The sequence below is a fragment of the Pleurodeles waltl genome, chromosome 3_1 (assembly GCF_031143425.1).
Source record: "Pleurodeles waltl isolate 20211129_DDA chromosome 3_1, aPleWal1.hap1.20221129, whole genome shotgun sequence".
In the NCBI taxonomy this organism is placed as follows: domain Eukaryota; kingdom Metazoa; phylum Chordata; class Amphibia; order Caudata; family Salamandridae; genus Pleurodeles; species Pleurodeles waltl.
Genome location: NC_090440.1, coordinates 101273028 through 101285174, shown reverse-complemented (window position 1 = coordinate 101285174; position 12147 = coordinate 101273028). Strand labels below are relative to the sequence as shown.

Sequence of the window (12147 nt, the reverse complement as noted above, 5' to 3'; positions counted from 1 at the left end):
GGGGAATAAGAAGTGGCCCGAAAACCCCTGAAAATTAGATCACTTCTGAAACCAAGAGGAACCTCTGCCAAGGAGAAGAGCTGAGGAGAAGTGCTGCCCCTTCCTGTGACCGTGCTCTGTTAAGCTATCCTGCAGTTGCTGCTCCCTGCCTGTGATAGGGGACAAAGACTGGACTTGGTTGCTTCCTGTTGTTAAAGTCTCAGGGCCATCAAAGACTTGCCCTGCCAGCACCTGGACTTTCTACTGAGACTCTTGCCCTGCCATATGGTGCCCTATTCAGTTCTTGGACCCTTGAAAAGTGAAGTTGACAGACAAGGACTCAAAATCTATGCACAGTCCACCATGCAGGGAAACTTTCAATGCACCTTCTGTGATGCGGCTGATAAATAACACACCACCGGCTTCAGGGTTGAAGTCAATGCTCCACCTCCATTGCGGCTGGAAGATCGAAGCAACGCAGCTGGAGAAAAGACGTACAACACAAGCTTACAGGGACTGATAACGACGCAAACGCCATGCAGTGCAGTTTCCTGATACCGTGCAACCGGATTTTAATCGCATTGTCCCTGGGCATCCAAGTCAACCCGACTCTGTGCGGATCTGACGTGCACCATCCGGAAATGGACGCATCGCTCTCTTGCGAGGGAGAAAAATAATGCATCGCTGACCAACCGGAGAAGGAAATGACGCACAGCCTCACTTTCGAGTAAGGAATTGACTCATCACTGACTTTTCCAATGCGCGCTCAACCCGTATGGCTTTATTTTTTATGCTAACCAGGTACTTTGTGTAACAACCGCATTCTCACTGTTTTCTAAGGATTAAGACTCTTATTCATTTGAAAATTCATATCTTGACTTGTGTATGTTGGATTTTTGTCGTTTTGGTCTTGTTGTGTTTAGATAAATATGACCTATTTTTCTAAACCTCTGTTGTGTCATTCTGTAGTGGTTCACTGTATTATTGTGTTTGTTGGTACAAATACTTTAAACATTACTTCTGAAGTTAAGCCTGCCTGATTATGCCAAGCTACCAAGGGGTGAGCTGGGGTTAACTGAGGGTGATTCTCCTTTACCCTGACTAGAGTGAGGGTCCTTGCTTGAACAGGGGTAACCTGACTGCCAACCAAAGACCCCATGTCTAACAGCTGGCCATTGGGGGGGTGGGCATGATTCCTGTCTTGCCTAAGATAGGAGTCATGTTTTTGGTGGTTGTGCACCAGGAAATGGCGCTAGTCTGGTTAGAGTCATTTCTTTTGCCTGTAACCAGGCTAGCATCTTTTTTTGACGCAATCCCCTCCTTCCCTACGCCAACCCCACCCGGGTAGTGTTGTCTTCTGAGACGCTAGCCCAAGTTTAGTGCCAGCTTCCGCCATTCCTTTAAAATGGCGCCATGGTAGTGCTATGGAGCCATGCAAGCCGGCACTATACTTTTTGCTGCAAAACTGCTTTTGAGCAGTTTTGCGGAGAAAAGTATAAATCTGGGCCAAAATGAGGATAATTGACTTCAGTAAGTGAAAGAGGAGAGAGGAGGAAATTGAATTCACTGCTATAGAAGGATTACATGCCCCTTTTGGTCTCAGATCCAGTTAGCTCTGTGGAACACATTCTGAAATGTAGTTGATAGTTTGATAAACTATTGAGTTATGTAGTAAACTGGAATAAGAAATTTGTCATTGTGATAAGTGGAATATTATTAGCGATTGGTGGTCACCCACCTCCTCAGAGAATAATAAGACTAAAGGGCATATTTATACCCAATTTGTGCCAAATTTGCATCACTTTTTTTAACACAAATTTGGCACCAAACAAACTCCATATTTATATTTTGATGTTATACCCGTCTAAAGTCAAAATACTGTAGTTTGCACCATTTTTTGGATGCATGAACCTACCTTGTTCTTTTTGCATTTGTCGCCCCAAGTGGGAAGGGTATGCCCAGACGTTGGTCCCGTGCTCACTGCGCCACTGGATTCAATCTAGCTTAGCTGATGAAGGGTGATACACTGAAACCGGTCTTAGGATGCTTGTTTCCGGTCTAGGAAGGACCTGGCTTGGCAGTGTTGTGTAGCCAATTTAGCTATAGTTTTATATACGTTATTTTAGCAAACTAGGCCTGTCGCCGTGCACTTTAACCTAGATATATTTCATCCAGCTTCATTTTATTATTTTAACATTAGCCACATTTGCGGTCTTGTTTAATTTTTTCTATCTATCTGTTCTTCGCCTAGGTCAGCACTATGGTGGTCATTCTAACCCTGGCGGTAAAAACCGCCAGGGCGAAATACCGCGGTAGCACCGCCAACAGGCTGGCGGTGCACCGCTGGGCATTCTGACCGCGGCGGTTCAGCCGCAGCCAGAAACGGAAAGTCGGCGGTGTACCGCCGACTTTCCGCTGCCCTTGAGAATCCTCCATGGCGGCGGAGCGCGCTCCGCCGCCATGGGGATTCTGACACCCCCTACCGCCATCCTGTGAACAGGATGGCGGTAGGGGGTGCCGCGGGGCCCCAGTAAGAGGGCCCCAAAAAGAATTTCAGTGTCTGCCTAGCAGACACTGAAATTCGCGACGGGTGCTACTGCACCCGTCGCACTCCAGCAACTCCGCCGGCTCCATTCGGAGCCGGCTTCATCGTTGCTGGGTCTTTCCCGCTGTGCTGGCGGGCGGCCTTTTGGCTGTCGCCCGCCAGCACAGCGGGAAAGCCAGAATGGCCGGTGCGGTCATTTGGCGGTAACCGCATGGCGGGCGGCGACCGCCGCCGGCCGCGGTTAGAATCACCGCCCATGTTCCTAAACAAGACATTTCTTTCACTCTGTGCTTTTCTCAAGGCTGCAGTAAGATAGGTTGCCGGCAAAAGTGGTATGCTTTGTCTCCACTGTTCACAGAAACATACACACTCCTACATGGGGAATCCTTTCTTGGAACATCAGCTGTTTTATAAAAATACACTACTTTGACCCATGTACATTAGAGGGAAGATCCAGCCAGGTGACCATGGTAGTATGCTGATTGCTGATTGTTTTGTTGCAGCGGCTTAGGTAGTCTACAGGCCTCTTGCTCAGGTATGAGGGGTGATGTCTCCCTAGGGGGAACCTGAAAGGCAGAATTAGAGCTTAAAATGCTGTGCTTTAACATAGCTTAGGTAGGAGCTATCTCTACAAACTCTAGTGACAATATGGTAGCGTTAATCTTGTGTTTTACTCTCCTGGTCACAATTTTAATCTTATTGTGGTTCATCGTCCTAGTTATTGCCTTATTGTTCAAGATTCAGTTACTTCAATAAAACCCTATTGAACTATACTCTGCCGCTGATTGTCCTTGCATATGTGAGACTAATGTAACTGAGAGAAACAGATGAGATCTGAGTGAACATGATTCCCCTGAGGAGTCATGTATGTCATGCGCCCGGTTGCCCCAATCATCCCAGCTCTTGGGTGGAAATGAGGCACTGCTAGTTAGCCGGAACAAACCTGGATTAGGCCAACAGGTGTCACATGGTGTGGGATCAGACCCAGTTCCCGTCAGTACAGGTGATTCTGCCACCCAAATCCATTAGTTTCATTAGGATAATGAGAACCTATGTGACAGCAGTTTGGGCTGGACTGTTCCCATGAGGAACAGCATCAAGACTGATTTTCAAATGGCTGGGTCCAAACTGGGGTGGGGTGGTGAGCAAAAACATAGGGTTTCCTGGCTGACAAAAGGAGTTACTTTGACAGGTTTGCCAGCAGGTTTTTAGGCTGCTACAGTCTTGCGTTACAGGTCAACCCCATGGAAGGCACAATAGTAACTAAGTAAACAGGTGGTATTTAACTTCTAGTCCCTGGATGCATTTTCTATACCATATGCTAGGGATTTACAGCCAAGGTAAATATGTCATTAAGGGGGAAGCAAATTGCCAAATCTTTAAAGTAGGAGCACAGGCTCTTAAATCCTCTTTAGCAAAGGTAGTAGTGAGCAGAGGTCTAAGTCCAGCAAGAAAGGACACCCAAAAAAGTACTAAAAATGAAGGTGACCATGCAGGAAAAGCAGATCTGCTACAGTTACAATCAGTGAACATAATACAAAATAAGAAGAAATTCAGCAGCTTTGACAAGCAGCAAAAGCAGATGTCACATATTTTAGTATATTCAATATGAGAGAGAAGTGCAAGATTTTAGTAAACTCAATATCAGGGAGTGGGACAAGATTACAAAAAAGACTTAGACCCTCTTTTGGAAAAGTTGTTGTGGAATATATTGGAATAAGGGTTTTGAGCAAAGTTAAATCAAAATAAGAGGGTACATTTTTCTTTTAACATTTATATCTACATGAATTAGGTGTTGAGTAGCTAGTGAATATGAACTTGACTCTTCACAGGGTATTTTCATACTTACTGAAGAAAGAGAAAAAGCCAGATGTCAATATTGTGTCTGCCAGCTGTGTGGCCTAAGATTGCCGTGAGTGTGTATATTCAGAGTCTACTGTTGAAGGAGGTGGTTATCTATGATGTAAAACATCAGAATGAGAATGCACTGAGAAGAGGATAAGTTTCTTGAATATTTAACAACCCAGAACTAGAGGGCTGACAATATTAAACCAGTCGATGAAAGTGAAGCAGATTAAAAGATCTAGAAAAACTATAGACTGGGCATAACTGAGAGAAGAAATTATAGCAGTTAGGATTGGGTCTGAAGGAATTTTTGGGAGACCATCAACAGATGTTCTAGATAAGGAGTTGTTTGATGTGGGGGAGCATATGAAAATGGGCATTGAGGCAATTCCTAATTTATTGATGCTGGATCTAAATACCCCACTGACTGAACCAATTATCTGGGAATTGATATTTCAGATAAGGAATGGTTTAGACCTTCATCTTCTAAGTTCCAGGTAATAACTCATCCTGGAGAAATGGTCACTACCATGAACAAATTGACCACACCGCAATTTCAATAGAGATCACCTTGATGTAATTAGTCAGCTGGACATGGTACAACCTTCCAAGCTGCATGCACAAAAGTTGCACACAGACACAATTCTGTCCTGGGGCTTGTGATGAAGAGGGCATTGAAAGGACTGACCAAGGGGAGGTGGGTCCTACGGCATTAGCACCAGAAGATCCATATCTGGGATACAGGCTCCCTATGGGAATCAGCCTTTACAACATAGACTTTACAATCAATGCCTTTACCATACATCCGTTACCACAAAATGCCTTTAACACTTATTACTTTGCTTTTACAACACAATCCTTAGCCAGGCATATGCATTTACTACGCCTATACCTTTACCATGCATGACTTTACACTGCAAGTTAAGTATATATAAAGTAAGTGTGTGTGTTTTGACACACACTATCCAGCTCACAACCCCATTCCCAAGCCTAAAAATGCCTGGGGAATCCATCCCTCGGGCCCATAAACTATGAAATGGGGAGGGGGACCAGTCAGCCCCCGTCCTTGAGCTATACACGGCCACAGGGTCTCAAAACCTTCGGGACAGTACCTGTTTCCCTGCCTGTAAGGTAAAAAGTAATGTTCTACCACCGGCAGAGCACCAAATTGCTCCTGCCTGGTGGGAGAGGAAAACATTTTCCTGTCTGCACTTTCTGTCAGGGAAAATACGTTAAGTTGCTCCATCGGAGCAAAGGAAACAGCGCTTCAGTGGGCTGGTAGCAATGTTAGCTGCCACTGCACCAGTGATGTATGAAAGCAACGGGTCTGGTGGGGGACTTGGGCCATATCTGTTAATTTATTATTCACTACTCCCTCAAAGAACACTTCCTAATGACCGGAAATACCTAGTTAAATACTTTTAGTCTTTTTTGTTTTTGATGATGCCCTTAGAAGGGGCAGGGGCACCAATAAATGTTTCTTTTTTAATTTTGTAGTGGGTTGCAGGGAGTTTTGCAGCCCCCTAGCTACATTAGATAAATCAGTGGACCAGATATAAGTGAAAATAACGGTGCTCGTCTTTGTGCCAAATTTGGCAGATTTGCGCAACGTCACTTTCAAAATGCAGGAATGCACTGTATTTTCAATAATACGGTGAACCCCAGTGTTTCCCCCTGCGTCGTGAAAAATCTGCTGCAGCGCGCCAATGCAACCACCCTTGCACCATCCCGTGCAAGGATGGCTGCCTTGAAGGGGAGATTGTTTATGTGCAGGAAGGGACACTTTCCACCACAAAAACAATCTTAAATGGAGATTTGCTCCTTTTATGTGTGCTGCAAAATAGCAGCACACATAGAAAGTGCAAAAAACGAGGAGAAGTGAAAGCATTTCTCCTCGTTGTGCCATTCTAACGCCATCGCGGGGGTAGCATTAGATTTTGGCACTGTCTCAGGTGAACAAAAACTTGTGAATCTGGCGCAGAGTCAAAATGCAATGGGTTTTGCTGTGGCACACCCACAGCAACTATTATTGCACGTCCATTCCACGCAAAATGATGCATGTGAAGGGCCGTAATTACAAGGTGGCGCTAAGCCACAAAAAGTGACTTAACGCCACCTTGTAAATTTGGTGCAGTGCATAGTGCCACCGGAGCGTCAGTAAAAGTGATGCTCCATGGTGCTAGGGGCTCTTAAATATGCCCACGTGAGTCTCCAGGGTCATTGAAGCCAAGACCATAAAAACTTATATTTTTTAAAGCTTTTCTGAAGCTGGAGCTTTTGTTCTACAGCTGAAAGTGCTGCACCCTCTAGGAACTGAGACTATGGCTCCTGTTATATGTTTCCCTAGGATGCACAAAAAATACATGGCTTATTGTGCTTGTTTTCCTGATTGCATTTTTTGGACTGAAAAATGTTAAAAGAACAGACTGAGGGACATATTTATTTTATCTTAATATGCCTATCTGTTTAGCCGCCCTTTGTTGTATCCCACATCTGACCGTGAGGGCTCTCCACATGGTCAGTTTGCATGGTGGGCTGTATGACTCAACAAGCCACGCCTCTGTCACATAATGCCTTTACAATGTATTGCATTTGCAACACAAACTTGTATCAGGCATGCATTTACGAAGCAAGGTAAGTATATATAAGTTTAATGAAAGCCCTAAAAGTATATATAGTGAATATATATATATATATATATATATATATATATATATATATAAAAGTAAAAAACAAAGGTTACAGTGACGTTATAGTTAGGTTCAGATGTTACATGCACAAAACAATAGAAATTCAGCTGGTATAGTTAGAGTTATTTCAAATAACAATAATACGTGCCTTAAGGTAACTATGACTCGTTCCCTCAACATGCACAGTTTTCTCATCAATAATTTCACTGCAAATGTTACAATGATATCAATGATGTCATAGAAGATGTCATAAGTGATGTAATATCTGGGCTAATTGGGAGTGCATGGTGAGGGTGAGAGTTATAGTTACCTTAGGAGACGAGTTATAGTTACTTGAAATAATTCTAGCTACAACAGCTGAATTTACATGTTTTTTTGCTTGTAAAATCTGACCCTAACTATAACGTCCCTGTAACCTTTGGTTTTCCAGCGAATTTCTAATATTTTTTTGATTCTATTCCCTATCTATAACGTTCCTGTAACCTTTGTTTTTTTCAGTGACTTTCTAGTTTTTTTTAACGTTAAGTTAAATGGCCATTGCAATGCACAATGGGGGGGAGTTGGACGCAGGGCCTGGCCCGGCAGAGTGCTGTACCCACCCAAGCTTTCTAATCCTGCCCCCCTCATCCTTGTCATCCATCATCCATGCCCCTGCTCCCTTATAGCCCTGTGTGGCTGTTGTTCTGCCGCTGCTTTACATTTTGTGGTTTTGTTTGTTTATGATTATATATATATATATATATATATATACATATATATATATATGTAAAAAAAACTCTAAAATTAACCAGATGCATCGCTGCTGCTGCATGGATTAGACCGATTGCAAAGACCCACATGAAATAACATCCCATAGGAACCACCACCATGCAATGCACTTTTGGCAAAGACCCTTGCTTCCCTCGTTAACTGCAGCCTTGACAATAACACCAAAGCTCATAAAGCAGCCTTGCCGCATCTAGGAACTGATGCATCACTTCAGATACGCAACTCATCTTTGACGCAGACCCTCACAACGCTCCACAAATGAGGACTTAAGGACTTAACGTTGGCCTAACTAGGTCCCTGTAGCCGGCCTGTGCTCCTTCAAGGTCGACCTGAACTTGTGACTTTGTCATGGTGCGGCTTGACCAGATATCCATAGTTGGTACTTTGGCCCTTATTTAAGCAAAAATGTAGTGGAGCGCGGTGCTGCAGCGCCTCAGTGAACCACTCTTGAAACGCAGGCATGCAGCATATTTACAGGAATAGGGCACAGCCCTGCATTTCCCCCTGCGCCTGCACTAAATTAAGCTGCCTGTGCCAACGCAGGCATCCTTGCACAACAGTGCAAGAGTCTCTGCATTGAGGGGATAGATTGTTTATGTGCAGGAAGGTGTCCCTTCTAGCACATGAACAATCTATTATGGCGATTGGGCACTTCTATGTGTGCTTCATTGCGTAATTTTGGAATGATTGTTTATGTGCAGGAAGGGACACCTTCCTGCACATAATCAATCATCCATGGCATTTTGCTTCTTCTATGTGTGCTATAGAATGCAGCACACATAGAAAAAGCAAAAAACAAGGAGGAATAAAAGCACTCCTCCTCATTTTGCCATACTAACAACACCCCTGGGGGTAGCGTTAGTTTTTGGCGCTGCCATTTACGACAACACATAAATCTGAGGCAGCGTTAAAAGCAATGGGTGTTGAGGTGGAACATCCACTGCAACACTCATTGCATGTCCCTCTGATGCATAAAACTGCACAAAAAGTGGCACTACACCTCCTTGTAACTATAGAGCAATGATTAGCGCCACCTGCTCATCATGGAGTGACAATCCAGTGGCGCTAGGGGCTGTTAAATCGGCCCCTTTGTGCTTTTTGGCGCTATTTTCCCTACAACCTTTAAACTGCCTATCTATGGTTCTACTGATTGGATGTTTGTCATTTTGGTATTTTTTTAATTATTAAAGAAAGCTCTAGTTTTCTAACTTGGTGTGGGATTATTTTTCTATGGCGTTTGTTTCACTTTACTAATCCTTGAAGTGTTGCACCAATATTTTATGGTTTTCCTCTGAGTGAAGTCTGACTGCTCTGTGCCAAACTGTGAGAGGTTTGTGCACAGGTTGATTTAGAGTTGACTCGTGCCACACCCTGACAAGGATTGTGCTCGCAGCTTGACCAGGATTCACACCCCAGACAACCAACAACACAATTTCTTAAAGAACTGATAAACAAGCGCCAACAAGAGTGAGATAAAGAGGCAGAATGTGTAAGACTGTGGAAGAAAGGGGCATGAGGTGAAATCAAGACTAGGCAGGCTTGGTATTCAGCAACCCTGGGACTTGGGAGTGCTGGCATCTGGCTCCTAAACATGTTGAGTACCTGCATTTTTTTGTACAAATTTTACAAATTCAGAACTGGTCGAATAAGGAGCTTAATAGCAGTATGGGTCCAACCATGGCGACATGTTACCTGCATGCATAAATACCTCCATGACCTTAGGTTAGATAATTGACTCATTTATTTTGTAATTTCTGACGGAAATATGTTTCTATGAGTCGCACAATTTTTCAGCAAAGTACAGTATACAATATGCCTCAGTGGCAACAAGCGAAGCAGCTGTCAGTGGTCTTTAACTAAAAGTACATCCTTGCTTCAGGGAGTTTAAATCCCTGGTTAAAAGGAGGTGGCAGAACCCAGGCAGCAATGCCATGTGTACTGAACTGAGAAATATCTCACAGCAATCCAGAGAACAGAAAGATGCTCAATTTCTCTGGGGAATGATTCTGTCTCCAGACATCATTAATCAAAACACTATAGAGGCCAGCAGAATCCTCTCTCGGTGGTTACAGAGCTGCCCTCCTCTCAGGTGTATTCGGTCTGCCATGAAACTTGGTTAGCAACTTCAATTATTTAGGGCACAATCTGCTCTGGTAAAGAATCAAAAGCAGGTGCTGCTTACACTCTTGCAATTGCTTGTGCTTTAACCTTCAACTGTTCAGATTCTCTAAACATAAACCTGTGAGCATGACAAGAAGTGGCCCAATAGGTGCTTGGTATTTGTAGAGTGCAATAATTACAGCATATTCTGAGTTTCGTGGGACTGATATGCTGCTTTTTTTGCTTACTGCACAAAAATATACATATTACAATAAATCCACTATTAAAATTGTGTCAGGTTTGACCTGGCTGATGTAACAGAGGGTCAGGTGTTTAATACACTTGGGAATTACTGTGTGCGGTAAATACCACATAATTCGGAAATCCAACCTCTGTGCAGAAGTCAGAAAACCCCCACTCACTTATAGGCAGGTCCTGAATCTTGTAAATATTTGTATTCCATCTGTCTTTTGTGGTGAGTCATTGCCTTTCATATGCTGTGGTTCTATCCCATCCTACCTTAGATTTGCGTTGTAGATAGGGTGTGGGAGATGCATGGCTTTGAATAACCAAGGAAGTAGAAGTGTACTCTGCAGAAAACAGCTCAGTATTTATGAAATATGTTAAGAAATAGTTTGTTAAATCACATTCTTCTGTCTGGAGTGAACAGTCTTGATGTTTTCCACTCATGCAGCTACACCACAGAATCCAAAGACAACTCTTCTGGGCAACAATTCTCAAAGGCAAACCTGAGGTCTAAGGCCCCTATTTACAAGCAGCCTGCACAGACTGTGTCACAACTTCAGATCTAAGTTTACCTTTGTGACTCAGGCCCTTAGACTTCAGGTCAAAACTTAGACTTTAGGTCAAAAGTTAGACTTGAGCTCTAAACTTAGACTTTAGGTCTAAAGATTGATTTCAGGTCTGAGTTTACCTTTGTAAATCAGGACTCTGGACTCCACCACAGTCCAACATATGCCTTGGACACCAAACAGGCATTGAAGAAGGTTGTGGGCTGCGCAATGCAGGGATGTTGGTGGCAGAATATCATTGAGCAGAATGAAAGTGAGGCATGCAGTGTGGCCCGCCTCCACTCATCTCACACAAACTGTCCAGGAGGTTAGATGTCTGCATTTTGAGCTCGCCTGGCAATGTATAACATGGATTCCAGTCAACTTCCTAGGTATGAGTGAAACTGGTGTTTCTGCTGGTCTCTGAATGAATTATGTTAGTAACAGTTGTTATACTTTGTATCTGGTGAAATGTTCAAGTATGACATAGGCCCTCATTACGACCCTGGCGGGCGGCGGAGGCCGCCCACCAGGATTCCGCCCTCCATAATACCGCTTCGCGGTCAGAAGACCGCGGAGGGTATTATGAGTTTTTCCCTGGGCTGGCGGGCGGTCTCCAAAAGACCGCCCGCCAGCCCAGGGAAAAACTCCCTTCCCACGAGGATGCCGGCTCGTAATCGAGCCGGCGGAGTGGGAAGGTGCGACGGGTGCTACTGCACCCGTCGCGTATTTCACTGTCTGCAAGGCAGACAGTGAAATACATTTTGGGGCCCTCTTATGGGGGCCCCTGCAGTGCCCATGCTGTTGGCATGGGCACTGCAGGGGCCCCCAGGGGCCCCGCGACTCCCCCTCCCGGGAGAACCGCCAGGAACTGGATGGCGGGAGGGGGAGTCCGGCTTGGAGGATTCCTTGGGGGCAGCGGGAAACCGGCGGGAGACCGCCGGTTTCCCTTCTCTGACCGCGGCTAAGCCGCCGCGGTCAGAATGCCCCGCGGGGCACCGCCGGCCTGTCGGCGGTGCTCCCGCGTGCCGCGGCCCTGGCGGTTACAAACCGCCAGGGTCGTAATGAGGGCCATAGTCTGGTTGAAATCAGGGTTCTAAATGATTAAAGTTATTGCTGTGGACCTGTTTCCTGTAAGTAGTAGCTACAATTAAAGAAGACTCCAGTATGTGAATGGTGTCTGTGTTAATTTGGTGCAAAGAAACAACACAACGATTTGGCGATGAACTGGAAACAAAACCTATGTGGATGTAACAAACACATGACATTTTTAACATTGAAGGTCTTCTGACCAATACATGTTGCCACTAAAGAGGGAACCAAGGAAAGGCACGAAGTGTAAGTTGAAATTGTCTATTATTAAGTAATTCCATCTTTCAGGAAAGCAGACGCTTTATTCAATCAATCAATCAAGGATTTATAGAGCGCA

At 44.5% G+C, this 12147-nt stretch overlaps 1 protein-coding gene across 2 annotated transcripts in view; it reads right to left on the bottom strand.

Annotated features, from left to right (window-relative positions):
• Positions 1 to 12147, bottom strand: part of NELL1 (neural EGFL like 1) — a 3335977-nt gene that overhangs the window by 1059429 nt on the left and 2264401 nt on the right. The gene's annotated exons all lie outside the window — the stretch shown is intronic.